The following is a 15,394-nucleotide window of genomic DNA, read 5'->3' on the forward strand; positions in this document are numbered from 1 at the left end:
CACGCCTTGGGAAGGAAAACAGGTAAAAGAGGTGGGTCCCTCTGTTAAAGAGCTGGCTCCCCTCCTTCTCCCCCGCAGCGAGCCCCGCCTGGCCTCGGTTTTGCTCTCCCTGAAATGGGCTGACGTCCCTCTTGGAAGAGGCGCGGGCGGTGAAGGGGGTGGGTTGGGAGCGCCTGCAGGGTTGCCCAGGTGAAGCCGAGGCCGGCACTTTCCAAAGCTGGCTAGGGCGCGGGGGTGGATGGAGAGGCTCGAGATTGGGAAGGAGGAACACACACACATCTCCCTCCATCCTCTTCCTCTCACTCCGCCCCCCGAGGGGCGGTACCCCGGTCCCTGGGGGAGGTTTAGGCCGAGGACCCGGGAGCGCGGCGGGCCTGGGAGAAGGGCTTGGGTCTCGCAGCCCCAGCCCGGAGGCCGGTGGTGCGGCGGCCCCTCCCCTGCGATCCCTTCCCCTCCTCCCCGTCTCCTCCGCCCCATCCTCCTCCGTGTCCCCGGCAGCCGAGGCTCGGGGAGCAGCCGGCAGCGCAGCGGCCGCGCAGCCTTTGTCTCGGGGCAGCCGGGCGGAGGGCCCAGCGCAGGCGTAAGTGACCGGTGGCCGGGCGGGGGTGGGGGCGGGCTTGGCGGGGAGCGGGCCCGGGTCGGGGGCGCTCCCTGCGGGGGATGCGGGCCAGCCTGGTTGTCCCGGGCTCGGGCCGTGCGCGCCCGGCCAGGCGGCGCCGGGGCGCGGTGGGCGCGGAGGGGCCACCGCCGAGAGGGCGCCGAGAGGTTCGCGGGAGTGCGCGGAGGAGGCGCAGGGGTCGTGGGGGAGGTGCCGAGCCGCCGCGCTCGGGGACACTGCGCTTTCGCTGGGCGCTACAGCCTTGCGCCTGCGGACGTGCGCCTTGGGTGCGAGTCCTGTCGGCCGTGTTTCTCCGGGCAGAGGCCACGCGGGGACGCAGGAGACAGAGGACAGGCGGTGATGAAGCAACGGGAGAGGACCGGGCCGTCGTCACCACCACCATCACCATCACCACCATCACCATCACCATCGCTGACCGGCGCCCATCCCGGCTTCCCCACCTCCTCTCCCCGGTGTAAAGACTACTTTATCAGATCATTTCCTTTCCACTGGTAATACTTTGAAAAAGCGTCAGAGCTCCTCAAATCAGAGATCAGAGGGGCGTGCAGTCGTCTGTCCGGGGCCGGTTAACTAAGGTAGCAATCAGGCTTCCATGCTCTCGGTTTTTCTAATTCTGGTGCTGGAGAGGTCTGATTAAAAACTCCCCCTCGCTTGGTAATGATGGTGATGATGTTGATGATGATGATCAAGTATAAAGTAATATCCTCACTAAATTAGATAATCAGCAGTTTAATTTTTTCTCTCTCTCTTTTAACTTTTGGGTGTGAAAATACCAGTAGTAAGTGGAGACATGAGGAAAATGAAGCCTTCCTAAAATAATAACCAGGAATAGAGGCGAAAGAGGTCCTTTGTAGAAAAGTCACTCAAGTGGGCTGAAGCCAGTGAGTCCCATCATATGTGGAAAGTGCTTTTGGCGGTTGGTGGCCATTGATCTCATTACTCTGGATGTATGAGGTTTCTCATGCTGCCCCAAGAATGTTTCCCTTGCTGTTTCAAACTGGCCTTCCCTTGGTCCAAGGGACCACAGATCCGACCGGAGCACGCACGCAGCTCTGGAGCCATCAGCCCGAGGTGAGCCCCACAAAACCGGCTCCTTACGAAAAGTGACTTTCAGAAAATAGGCAGCTAAGTCCCCTCTGTTTTTGCCCACTGGTTAGAAATGAGCCTTGGACGTCTGGACATAAACTAGACAATCCTACATATCTTGATATGCTTGGAAATGTTCTTGCCCAAAAGTCAGGGTAGCAGGACTCCTTTTTTAAAGATGATTTTTATTTATTATCTATTTGTGGCTGCACCGGGTCTTCATTGCTGCGCGGGCTTTTCTCTAGTTGCGGCCAGCGGCGGCTGTTCTCTGGTTACGTGCTTGAGCTTCTCATTGTGGTGGCCTCCCTTGTTGCGGAGCACAGGCTCTGGCGTGTGGGCCTCAGTAGCTGTGGCGCTCGGCCTCAGTTGCTCCGCAGGAGGTGGGATCTTCCCAGACCCGGGATCAAACCCATGTCTGCTGCATTGGCAGGTGAATTCTTTACCGCTGAGTCACCAGGGAAGCCCTAACTTCTTTCTTTTTACTGAGGTATGATTTATACACTTAACTCACTGTACAGCTCAATCTTTACCTATGTTGACCCCCACATAACCTCCACCCAGAGCGAGAGACAGAAAATCTCCGTGGTCCATGAGTGTCCCTCTGTGTCCTTTTCCAGATGTAACTGCTTCTTTGGCTGTTCCCAACATAGAAAAATAATTTCTTTGGAAATCATTTCTTTTCAGTGTCATTCAGTCACTCAGTCGTGTCCAACTCTTTGCGACCCCATGGACTGCAGCACACCAGGCTTCCCTGTCCTTCACCATCTCCCAGAGCTTGCTCAAACTCATGTCCATTGAGTCAGTGATGCCATCCAACCATCTCCTCCTCTGTCATCCCTTTCTCCTCCTGCCTTCAATCTTTCCCAGTATCAGGGCCTTTTCCAATGAGTTGGCTCTTCCCATCAGGTGGCCAGAGTATTGGAGCTTCACCTTCAGCATCAGTCCTTCCAATGAATATCCAGGACTGATTTCCTTTTGGATTGATTTCTTTTCAGTATCTCACATTAAATCTGGTTGGCCTATTCCTTTAGCAAATAGGACTGGGGACTTGCTTGGTGGCTTAGTAGTAAAGAATCTGCCTGCCAGTATAGGAGACATTGGTTCAATCCCTGGTCTAGGAAGATTCTACCTGCCGAGGAGCAGCTAAGCCCAGGAGCCACAATTACTGAACCCATGCACCCTAAAACTCATGCTCTGCAGCAAGAGAAGCCACCTCAATGAGAAGCCACACACCACAACTAGAGAGTCGCTCCCAGTCGCCGCAACTAGAGACAGCGCGTGCAGCGACAAAGCCCCAGCACAGCCAAAAATCTAAATAAACAAATAATTATTTTTTTTTTTAGAAATTTATGACTGAGTGAGTCCCAGCCCTGGGCCCAGCATTGTATGCACAGGAGCTCCCCCTGGACAGGCAGATAAACCAGATAATTAGACAAGCGGGGGTGACACTGTGTGCAGATATAGAACGTTCCAGGCCATATCCTAGTTTTTTGGGTTTTTTTTTCTGAGGGGGAAAGGGAAGGCTTCTTGGAGGATGTGAATCTTCAAGTTGAGAACTGAAACATGAGCAGAAGGTCATCAGTAAAGCGTAGTCAGAGGAAAAGGAAAGTCTGTTCCGAGTGGCAGGAATGTCATGCATCATGGTTCAGAAAGAAGAGAGCGTGGAGGATCTGAGGAACAAAAACACATCGAGGCTGATTGGAGCACAGTCTCGGGGAGGAGTGTGCAGACAGCCAGGGGGTCAGCGGGGCCACCAGGAGACTCAGGCCGGGGCGGGGATGGTGGTGTTCTTCTGGCAGGGAGGAGGCCTGGACACGCATGGAGGATGAGATCTGATTGTCAGCTGGCTGCTGTGTGGTGGGGAGATTACAGAAGGGGTGGGGACCGGGTGACTGCCGTGGCATCCCAGGGAGACATCAAGGTGGCCTAGCCAGGCAGTGGCTATGGGAATCAAGGACTGAAAGAGACATAGGGAACTTCTCTGATGGTTCAGTGGTTAAGAATCCGCCTCGCAACGCAAAGACCAAGGGCTTGATCCTTGATCAGGAAACTAAGATCCCACATGCCGCAGAGCGACTAAACCCAGGAGCCACAACTACTGAACCCATGCACCACAGCTGGAGAGTCCGTGCACTGCCACTAAGACCCACATAAAAAGATAACAAAATAAATAAATATTTAACAAAGAAAGAAACTTAGCAGGTAAAATCAACACGACTTGGTATTTGACCTGTGAGGATTCAAGGATGCCCCTTTGGTTTCTTAGATCTCACAAAACCAGTGGACGATGGAGCCATTGGAGATATTGGTGGGGGGAGAATCTAATTTATGTAATATCCTTTTGTGATATATGACTCTGTGAATACACCTGATCTCAGTTGCCAGTTAGCCTGTGGGATATGTAGGTAGAAATGTCTCCCAGGAAGTTGTAAGAGATGTTTATGGAGCGTGTGCTATGTGTCAGGCATTCTGGGGTCACCTCGATGCAGCTGTGAATGAACCACAATGCAAGGTTGAACCATGACCTTGTGAGTCTCACATATATCAGACCAGAGCTACAGTCTGGGGGCTTCTGGGTGTAGGTGGTGACAAAGGCTTCAGAGAGAATGGATTTGTTTGGTAAGATTCTAGTGAAAGAGTAGAAGCCAAGGGTAAAGTCTCAAGGGACACCAGGAAACTAAAAAGGGGAGATGGCAGAGAAAGCAAGAAAGGTGTGGTGTTCTGAGGTCCAGGGAGAGGCCCCCAGTGCCACCTGCAGCTGAGTTATGTAAGGTGAGGTCTAGAGGGACTTCCCTGGTGATCCGGTGGCTGAAGCTCTGAGCTCCCAATGCAGGGGTCTGGGTTCCGTCCCTGGTCAGGGAACTAGATCCCACACGCCGCAACTAAGACCCGGTGCTGCCAAATAAAATAAGTAAATATTAGGAGAAAAAAGATGAGGATCAGCAGCATCAGCTGACACCAGAAATTTAGAAACTGCAAGTTCTTTTTTAAATGTAATTTTGGAATATAATTGCTCTACAATGCTGTGTGTTTCTGCCGTACGGCAAAGTGAATCAGCGATATGTATACATATATCCACTCCCTCTTGAGCCTCCCCCCACCTCCATCCACTGCTCTGGGTCATCACAGAGCACCGAGCCTCCCCCACCTCCATCCACCCCTGGGTCATCACAGAGCACCGAGCCTCCCCCCACCTCCATCCACCCCCTGGGTCATCACAGAGCACCGAGCCTCCCGCTCACCTCCATCCACCCCCTGGTCATCACAGACACGGCCTCCTGCCCTAACGACACCTCCATCCACTGCTCTGGGTCATCACAGAGCACCGAGCCTCCTCCCCACCTCCATCCATCCCTCTGGGTCATCACAGAGCACCGAGCCTCCCCGCCACCTCCATCCACCTCTCTGGGTCATCACAGAGCACCGAGCCTCCCCCCACTCCATCCACCCCTGGTCATGCACAAGCACCGAGCCTCCCACTCATCACCCCTGGGTCATCACAGAGCATCCGAGCCTCCTCCCCTCCATCCACGCTGCTGGGTTCATCAAAGCACGAGCCTCCCCCACCTCCATCCACCCCTGGGTCATCACGAGCAACCAGCCTCCTCCCACATCCTCCACCGGCTCTGGGTCCATCACAGAGCAACCCAGAGCCCCTTCCCACGTCTCATCCATCCCTTGGGTTCTCAAGAGCACCGAGCCTCCTCCCTGCACCCCAATCATCGCTCCTGGGTCATCACAGAGCACCGAGCCTCCCCGACCTCCTCCACCCCCTGGTCATCACAGAGCACCGAGCCCTCCCCCACCGTCCATCTACCGCTCTGGTCATCACAGAACACCGAGCCTCCTCCCCACCTCCCCATCCCTCTGGGTCACCACAGAGCACGCGGCCTCCCTCCCACCTCTCACCTCTCTGGTCTACGAGCACCGACCTCCCCCCACTTCCAATCCACCCCCTGGGTCATCACAGAGCACCGGCTGCCCCCCACCTCCATCCCCACTCTGGGGTCATCACAAGAGCACGCGAGCCCTCCCCGACCTCCATCCACGCCCCTGGGTCATCAAGAGGCACCGGAGCCTCCCCCCGCTCCATGCACCCCCTGGTCTTACAGACACCGAGCCTCCCCCACCTCCATCCACAATCTGGGTCATCACAAGCCGAGCCCTCCCCCCACCTCCATTCCACGCCTCCTGGGTCATGCCGAGCACCGAGCCTCCTCCGCCCTCCATCACCCTCTGGGTATCACAGACACCGAGCCTCCTCCCCACCTCCATCCACCACTCTGGGTCAGCACAGAGCACCGAGCCTCCCCCCACCTCCATCCACCACTCTGGGTCATCACAGAGCGCCAAGCTGAGCGCCCTGGGCAATGCAGCAGCTTCCCACGAGCTGTCTGTGTTACACGTGGGCGTGTATATATCTCAGCGCTGCTCTCTCGTTCGACCCCTCTGTGTCCATAACTCTGTTCTCTACATCTGTTCCTCTGTTCCTTCCCTGCAAATAGGTTCATCAGTACCATTTTTCTAGATTTCATTTGTATATATTAATATACGATGTTTGTTTTTCTCTTTCTTACTGAGGTACACTTTGTGTGACAGACTCTGGGTTCATCCACATCACTGCAAATGACTCAGTTTCATCCCTTTTTATGGCTGTATATTTCCGTTGTATGTACGTATTACATCTTCTTTATCCATTCATCTGTCTGTGGACATCTAGGTTGCTTCCATGTCCTGGCTCTTTTAAATAATGCTGCTATGAACATTTGGGGTGCGTGTGTCTTTTTGAATTATGATTTTCTCAGGGTGTATGTCCAGGAGTGGGATTGCTGGGTCATATTGTAGTTTTATTCCTAGTTTCGTAAGGAACCTCCATATGTTCTTCTTAGTGGCTGTATTAATCAGCGCTCTCCCAGGACCACCTGAATCTGAAACTGAACCTCTGAATGTTACCCAGACTTCCAGGTGATTCACATGCCCCCCCACCCCCCAGAGTTTGAGAAGCACTGCTCTACTGTATTAACTAACAAGAAAGTCAGTCACAGGTGCCTGGGAGACTTGGTAAGAGTAATTTCATTGGTGTTACAGCCTGGTTAGGCAAATTTTTAAAAATTTTAACATAAGTGTTCAGAGTTTTTTATTGGGAAATTTCCAACGTTTTATTTTATTTTGCACGTATGAGTTTTTTTCCCTCCTATATAGTAGTTGATCACAGATTCATGTTTTGTTTCACCCCGTTCCATATGACTTTGGGAGTTTTGTTTTTATCTACTTTGAAACACTTCCATATATACGTACGTCCGCCTACATCACTGATAATTGATTCTCTGCCCTCGGCTCTGAAATGGAGGAACGAAAGCCGAGAGGCAGAGTGAAGATGGGTGGATCTCAGCTCTGAATGGCAGCCTGAGAAAGCACCTAGACACCTAAAGTTGTTTCCTCCAGAAAGTTCCAAGACACTGGGGTGTATTTCTAATTATTTGAACTTGTCGTCATGTGAGGTAATTGGATATGTGTGCTTTTCATTTAAAGTGGGCCAGCAGCATAACCGTAATTGTTGTACTCCTGGTGTGCTAATGAGGAGGAGGGATGCTGGGCACCAGGTCTTCCCCTGACTTTTGCTGTCAGATCCCCAAGTGTTTGATTTCACTTGATGGGAAGAACTAGAGCATATTACTCTGGTTTGCTGTGATAAGGGGAAATCTGTGGTTGATGTCCAAGTGAGAAGAGACTAAGGCAGACCCCCAGGCAAGGTCCAGGATGCTGTGGACTTGGACCCAGACCCTCACCCCCAAGTAAAGCGAATGCTGCAGTAAAGCCAGTCACACAGAACTTTTGGTCTCCCAGCGCATATAAAAGTTATTGGGGGGGACTTCCCTGGTGGTCCAGTGGCTAAGATTTGGCTTTCCCAATGCAGGTGGCCGGGTTTGATCCCTGACCAGAAAACTACATCCTGCATGCTGCAACAAAGACCCAGCACAGCCAAATAAATAAAAAATTTAAAGGTTATTGATGCATTGACACTACACTGTTGTCTGTTCAGTGTGCATTGGCGTTATGTCTAGGAAGACAATGTGTACACCTTAATTGAAAACACTTCATTGCTAAAAACTGCTCACCATCACCCGAGCCCTCATCAAGTCATAATCTTTTTGCTGGCAGAGGGTCATGCCTTGATTTGACGGCTGCCGCCTGACCAGGGTGGTAGTTGCTCTCAGTGTAATAACAGAAATAAAATCTCACTGCAAGTAAACAATCAGCCTCCTTAACCAGAAGCTGAACAAAGTATTAGTTTGTGCACTTGCTCATTTCTCCCGTCTGCTGGGTCAGAGGAACCAAATGGACAAAACAGAAAATGTTTCACACGTTTACTGCTAATGACTGTTGACATTCAGTGCCCGTGACTTTGGGCCGCAGGCAACAGCTCAAGTCACGGAAGCGCTGTGTTCTATACCTCCACAGGTTTCAGTAACAAAGACTAGTTGCCTTGGGGAAAGTTTTCTAGAATATTCTACCTTATGCAGTTTTCCAGGGACATCGGGGTAGAAAAGAGTTTGAACAGGAGAGATGGACCTGGGTTTTCGTTCTGACTCCACCTCTGTCCATCCCTGGCGGCTCAGACAGGAAAGAATCCACCTGCAATGTAGGAGACCCGGGTTCGATCTGTGGGTCAGGGAAGATCCCCTGGAGACAGGAATGGCTATCCACTCCAGTATTCTTGCCTGGAGAATTCCATGGACAGCGGAGCCTGGTGGGCTTCAGTTCAGGGAGTCAAGAAAGAGTCAGACACGACTGAGTGATTAACACCTTCACATTTTTTCCACCTCCATCTAAGTGTCTGACATTTGCAGGTCACTTGCCCCCACCCACCCGACCCCCACCATCTTGAGCCTCCATTTCCTCTTTTGTTAGCGGGAAGGAAGGTACACAATTGCCATGGTTCTTCCCAACCCTGAGATGCTGCGATTCTGTTTCTCTTCCTTCATGTGCCTTTTCCCATCTTTTTTGTCTTACATTCTGAACTTGACACCCGCGTACTGGATGCTGTTACCATAATTACCCAATCACAGAGCACCCCATGATGGAGAATAAAGTCGCTACTATTTATGCTCAAACTGTTTCGTTATTTTGCAGGGAGGGCGGGCAAGAGCTCCATGCGTGAAGCTCTAATTACAGTAATGTAGTACATTAGATTATAGCTCTCTTTTGCCCTATTTTATTGATGATCATAGTTCAGGAAATCCAAGCCAAGATTTTTATTTCCATGCTCACATTCTCTAGATCCCAGGCGTCCAAGAAGAGGCCAGCTCTTGGAATGAGAAAAGCTGGACTGAGGTTGTGGCTCCCAGTTGAGGGAGGGCAGGGAATTGGGTGGCCCTGCACGGCTCTCACCAGGGAAACGCACCTCCCGGTGCCCACCTGGGCAGTCACCCTCTGTATCCTTGGCTCAAGGTCCCCTGGCTGTGCCCCTCACTCAAGCCCATGTCGAGGGGCAACATGGAGGCATCTACCTAGAGTGTACTTTTTTCTTAAATACATTTGCAGAAGAAATGTTGTTCAGTCGCTAAGTCACGTCCAACTCTTTGTGACCCCATGGACTGCAGCACGCCGGGCTCCTCTGTTCTCCCTGTCTCCCAGAGTCTGCTCAAATGAATGTCCATTGAGTCAGTGATGCCATTTAACCATCTCAACCTCTGCTGCCCCTTTCTCCTTTTGCCTTCCATCTTTCCCAGCATCAGGGTCTTATTAACTAGAGACATATTAATACATCTTTTGTTACCCGAACGTTATTGACCAGAGTGTTTCAATGTTCACTTCCATAATAAATCGCTAGCCGCAGGCGTTAGTTTCTGCAAAAATCCCTCAGTAAAAAAAATGTGTCAAAAAAAACTCAACCTTATAATGGAGTAGAATGCAAAACTTGCATAAATATTTAACATGAGATAGAATGCTTAAGGGCTTTGCAGGTGGCTCAGTGGGTAAAGAATCCACCTGCAATGCAGGAGACTCAGGAGACATGGTTTCATTTCCTGGTTTGAGAAGATCCCCTGGAGGAGGGCATGGCAACCCACTCCAGTATTCTTGCCTGGAGGATCCCATGGACAGAGTTGCCTGGCAGGCTACAGTCCATGGGGTCACAAAGAGTTGAACACGACTGAAGTGTTTGAGCATGCACACACACAGAATGCTTAAAAGAAATGTCAAGCAGATAGAGGCTAATTTGGGGTCTCTCCCCAGACCCTTACTCATATTCTTCTGTTTAGGGCACTTTGGTGGAAATCATTGAAAATGCTAACCACTAACTTTTATGCAGTGCTGTGAGTGGTTCTAAGCATCTGAATGTGATTCTCTGGAGGTTTTATACTTATCCCCATTTTTCAGATGAGGAATCTGAGATACAAAGAGAAGTTCAATAACTTGTCCAGAGTTCATACAACTTGTAAGTGGCAGAGCTAAGACTTAACCCCACCGACTTCTCCCTTCCCTTACTCCTCATGCTGCCAACACCCTCCTTACAGAGAAAGCAACTGCACCCCAAAGGATGAATTGTCCACATCACGGTCATGACAGGTGGATCTAACGAAGGGCGGGGAACCTTGCTTCAAACGATCTGCACAACTGACCTCAAGACAAGTGTGGTGAACGCATCTCTAAAGAATCTTCCTGGACCATCAGAGCAGCCAGGCACAGAGCAGAATCTCCTGATAAAGGTACACTTTCCAGAAGTAGCAGATGCTTCTCTGCATACCCCCTGCTTCCGGATGAAGCCAGCTCTGGTCTCCCATCCACTGATGGGCCTGCTCCCCTCCCTGGACCACTGAGCCAAGGCCTGAAGAGACCCTGCAAGGAGTACACATTCTGTCATATGTCTGTGAAATGGATTGAAAATGTGCTCAGAGAGAGATGTGAGTAAAAGGCTATGTATGAGTGTCAGTGTGGAGAAGCCATCGGTTCTGCCTTGGGTGATCGAGGAAGGTTTCCTTGAGACAGTGGGCAAGGAGAGGGGGGCGTTCTGAGAGGAGGCAAGGCATGCGTGAAGGCCCAGAACCAACTGCACAGCACGTGTCTGGAATCCAGAGGTGACGCATGTTGTCAGCAGCATCAGACCACATGGGAGAGCAGATGAAGAGAAGGCTGTAGATGCGAGGTGGAGCCATTGTATTGCTGGCTTGGAAGGTGAAGGAGGTTGAGTTTTAGGATGAAGCCAGAGATGAGCTGCCAACAGTTATGGAGGAACAGAAAGGAAGGCTGGAGATTGATGTCTCTGCCCACAATCTGCAGAACAGAGGAGCCAGGAAGAGAAGAAGAGGCTGTCAGCTTGGAGACTAATTTGGGAGCCATTTAAATAATGCAGGCAAGAGATAGTGAGTGGGCGAACAGGACCAAGGCACAGAATATGGTAACAGCATACTCTTAACTCAGGGCTTATTAAGGAGGTAGCATCTTCACATGTCCTGATATTGGAAGTGGAGGGGAAAGAAGGACATGATTCCTGAAAGAGAAGAAAGATGGTTCATCAAAAATATGTAAATATATACAGATTTCTGCTTCTAGGAAGATGATGTACAAGTAATTGTTCTTATTCTTCCTACTAGGTAAAGCTAAACATCTCTGGGCATTTTGTATAAAATAAGCATAAGAAGACTCTGAAAAGTGACAAGGAGGTAGACCCACCAGGGACCTTAGGACATGGAGGATAACACCGCCATGAGTTCCCTGGGTGTTATTTCATCTCTGGCATCCCAGAGTCCCACAGCATGATACCCAACACATCTAGGCTTCAACCTCAAATCACTCGTCATACAAAGAATCAGGAAAATTTCAACTTGAATGAAAAACCTCATGCAACAGATGCTGACACCAACATAATACATGTGTTAGAATTACCCAACAAGGATTTTTTTTTTTTTTTTTTAATGTGCTGGACCTCAGTTTCGATGAGGAGACGGTAGTGAGTTCTCACTCATTTTGTTCAGATTTCCAAGGAATGCATGAGAGGGTGTCGTCATCGATCCCCAACAAGGATTTTAAACAAGTCATCATAAAAGTGCTCTGAGCAGTTATGGTACACTTTGCTCAAATGAAAAATTAAAAAAATCTCAGTGAAGAAATAGAAAATATGAAGAAGATTTAGAACTGAAAAGCACAATAAATAAAAGAAAAAATGGATGAAGTTAACGGCAGAATGGAGGAGACAGAGGAAGAAAATTGGTGAACTGGAAGATAACCAAAATTTACTTAAAGCAAATAAGAAAAAAATAGACAAAAGGAAAGAGACAGAAAGAAGGAAGGAAGAAAGACTTACAGGCCTATGGGACTATTAAAAAAGACCTAACATTCATGTCATTGGAGCTCTAGAAGGAGAAGAGAAGAAGGTCAGGACTGAAAAAGTTCTCAAGGAAATAATGACCACTATTATTCAAACTAGAAATCAGTAACAGAAAGAAAACAGGAAGGTCTAAACATCTCAAAACTAAATAACACACTTCTAAATAATTCACAAGTCAAAGAGTAAGTCTCAAGGGAAATGTAAAGACACACTTAATCAAAATGAAAATAAAATATATCAAAATTTGTGGGATGCAACTAATTCAATGCTGAGAGGGAAATTTACATCATTAAATACTTAGAAAAGAGGCAAAGTCTCAAACCAATAATCTAAGCCTCCATCTCAAGAAACTTAAAAAACAGCAAAATAAACCCAAAGCAAATAGAAGGAAGAAAATGATATTCAATCAGAAATTTATGAACTTAAGGGGATTAAGAGGTGTAAAATAAAATCTATTATCTATAAAATAAACTATTATGTATATAATAAAAAATTGTAATATATAAAATTTAAAAAGCCACAGGGATATATTGTAAAACCCAGGGACTATAGGCAATACTTTATAATAACTATAAATGAAGAATAGCCTTTAAAAATTGTGAATCACTATGTTGTACACCTGAAACTTATATAATATTATTTATCAACTATACTTCAAGAAAGGAAGAAAGAAAAAGAAAGAAAGAAATTTGTGAATTTGAAAATAGAAAATCAATGAAACAATTGAACAAAAAGCTGGCCATTTGAAAAGATAAAGTTACTGACAAATCTCTAGCAAGACTGACAAAGAGAAAAAGAGAGAACATGCCAATTCTAATACCAGAAATGAAATAGCACTATAAATCCTCCAGCTTGGATGCATGAGACAAGTGCTCAGGGCTGGTGCATCCCCAGAGGGATGGGATGGGGAGGGAGGTGGGAGGGGAGTTCAGGATGGGGAACACATGTAAATCTGTGGCTGATTCATGTCAATGTATGGCAAAAACCACTACAATATTGTAAAGTAATTAGCCTCCAACTAATAAAAATAAATGAAAAAAAAATAATAAAATGCCATACAAGAGAAAAAAAAATCCTTCAGGCATCAAAGAAAGCAGTAAGAGACTAGTACAAGCAACTCTTTACACATAAATCTGACAAGTTGGATGAAATAGACCAATTTCTTAAAGATTGCAACCTACCACAACTGCCTCAATATGAAATAGATAATTTTAACAGTCCTACAACTGTTAAGGGAATTAAATTCCTAATTTAAAATCTCCAGACCAGACAGCTTCACCGGAGAATTATACCAAGCATTTAGAGAATAGTGGATCTACCTAATATCTTCCAGAAAAAGAAGCAGAGAGAACTCTTCTCAGGCCTTTTTATGAAGGCATGATTTCTCTGATATCAAAACCAGAAAACAACAGAACAAAAAAGGAAAGCTAAACACTATGAAAATAGGTGAATTTCCTTCAGAGAAATGCCCTTTCAGCTCCTTCGTCCGTGTTGGAATCAGGCTGTTTGTTTTTCCTGTTGAGTTGTAGGGGTTCTTCATCTATTCTAGATATTAATTCCTTGCTGGGTGTTTGCTTTTATAAATATTTCCCATCGATGGCCTTTTCATTCTGTCGTTAGTATCTTTTGATGCACGAAAGTTGTAAATTTGAACGTCCCGTCTAATTTTCCTTTTGTCGTTGTTGTCTGAAGTTTCCTTGTGGGGGAGAGGTCGTGTGGGAATATACCGTCTTTTCCGCTTGACATCCGCACTCCTCCGCGGCCCCCGTCGGGCCCCCTTCCCCACCCAGCAGAGCCTGCGGGGCGCAGTGTTGTATGAATTCTCTCCCCTGCCCGCGTCTCCCACCAGACGGATGGCAGGGGGCTCCTGTGCATGCTGGGGCTTCCCAAATAGCTGCTCAGCACAGGGTCGGATGAGTAAATGAAGGGGTGCCTGAATAAACTGCTCCTGGAAGGAGGAAGTTGGCCTCTCAGCAGGGCGGCAGAGCCTCAGACCTGGCTGCTTTCAGAAGCTCTTTCTTTCCTTTCCTTATTGTCCTGGGAGGTTGCCTCTCGGTGGAGTCTGACTTTTATGTAATTGTTTGGAGCATCACAATACAGCTCTACAGCGCTAAGGTCAGGGTCTAATCCTCCCCCTTCTCTAATGAAGAGGACGTGTCTTCTGTGGCAAATGGGTTCATTGAGTGACCAAAGACTGTTTGTATTCCTGATAGAAGCTAGAGCAGACAGACTGCTCGCTAGAAGGAATGCTCGCTAGAAGGAATGAGACCAGCTGCTTCTGAATAGGAAATTGCTTTCGTCGCCCCTGGTGTGTCCTTGCTGATGTGGAGCTGGGTGCATCCTGTGTTCTCCTTCAGATGCACGGCCCTCCTCAGGACATCCTGTCCAGACACCTTTTTAAATGAGCTCTGTGCGTGTAACTCTTCTGCTGGTGCCCAAGGCGCCTGGAACGCACATTCAATCTGAAGTCACAATTGAGAGCCTACCTTCCGTGATAAAAGAAAATCTCCCAAATGAAGCATGAATTGTTGTTAAGGATCCTTTCCTAATTTTTCATCCCTTTTAGGACTGCTGATGTCACTCTCCAATAAGGGGTAGCAGGCACCAAAGCCTTAGGAAAAAAATAAGGAGAAAAAACATGAAATTAAGAAAATTCAATTAATTTTGGTGAAACTGGGAAAAGACTGTCATTATGAATCATTATTTGATTTTAGCAGCGAAACTCCCAAAATCAGTGTTTCCTGTCTGTCTGGAGTAAGTTTGGAAAGTCGTGTCATTCCAGAAGGAGCAGGACTCAGACAGACCTGGACGTGCATATGTGGGGTCACTCCCTGCTCTCCATATGATCTTGTACATGTTATGGAACCAGTTGTAGCTTCTGTTGCTCCTCTGTAAAAGAGGGATGTGATGAAAAATGCCTTACAGAGCTGGTATAAGATGAAAAAAACGGCATTTTTAAGGCACTTCCTCAATAAATAACCCGTCCCCTCCTCTCCCCGCTCCTCTCCCTTCTACTATTTGAGGCTTTTGTTGTGAGTACAGCCATTGAGGATGGAGTTACTTGTTAGGTGATTACTAATTTAAAAAGTGGTAGACTCTTAGAGAACAATCTTACGATTACCAGGGGAGAAGGGTGTGGGGAAGGGATAGTTACGGAGTTTGGGATGGACATGTACACACTGCTGTATTTAAAATGGATCACCAACAAGGACCTGCTGCACTGCACAGGGAACTCTGCCCAATGTCACGTGGCAACCTGGATGGGAGGGGGCTTGGGGGAGAAAGGATACACGTATATGCATGGCTGAGTCGCTTTGCTGTCCACCAGAAACTATCACAGCATTGTTAACTGGCTCTAC

General features: G+C 48.2%; 1 protein-coding gene and 1 non-coding gene across 3 annotated transcripts in view; one reads left to right on the forward strand and one right to left on the reverse strand.

Annotated features, from left to right (window-relative positions):
• The first annotated feature begins 317 nt into the window (after positions 1-317).
• GPR45 (G protein-coupled receptor 45) overlaps positions 318-15,394 on the forward strand; it is a 42,437-nt gene continuing 27,360 nt past the window's right edge. The window contains exons 1-2 of one of the 2 annotated variants that reach the window (XR_006269369.1): positions 318-580; positions 920-2,454. The gene's annotated coding sequence lies outside the window, so the exon portion shown is untranslated. Of the gene's footprint in view, positions 581-919; positions 2,455-15,394 lie in introns of those variants that run through there. The other variant, XM_043468057.1, reaches the window with a different exon arrangement.
• Positions 11,630-11,721, reverse strand: LOC122442766. Its single transcript, XR_006269756.1, has one exon. It is a non-coding gene; the product is annotated as a small nucleolar RNA SNORD116 (small nucleolar RNA).

This window comes from Cervus canadensis, chromosome 5 (genome assembly GCF_019320065.1).
Source record: "Cervus canadensis isolate Bull #8, Minnesota chromosome 5, ASM1932006v1, whole genome shotgun sequence".
Lineage (NCBI taxonomy): Eukaryota > Metazoa > Chordata > Mammalia > Artiodactyla > Cervidae > Cervus > Cervus canadensis.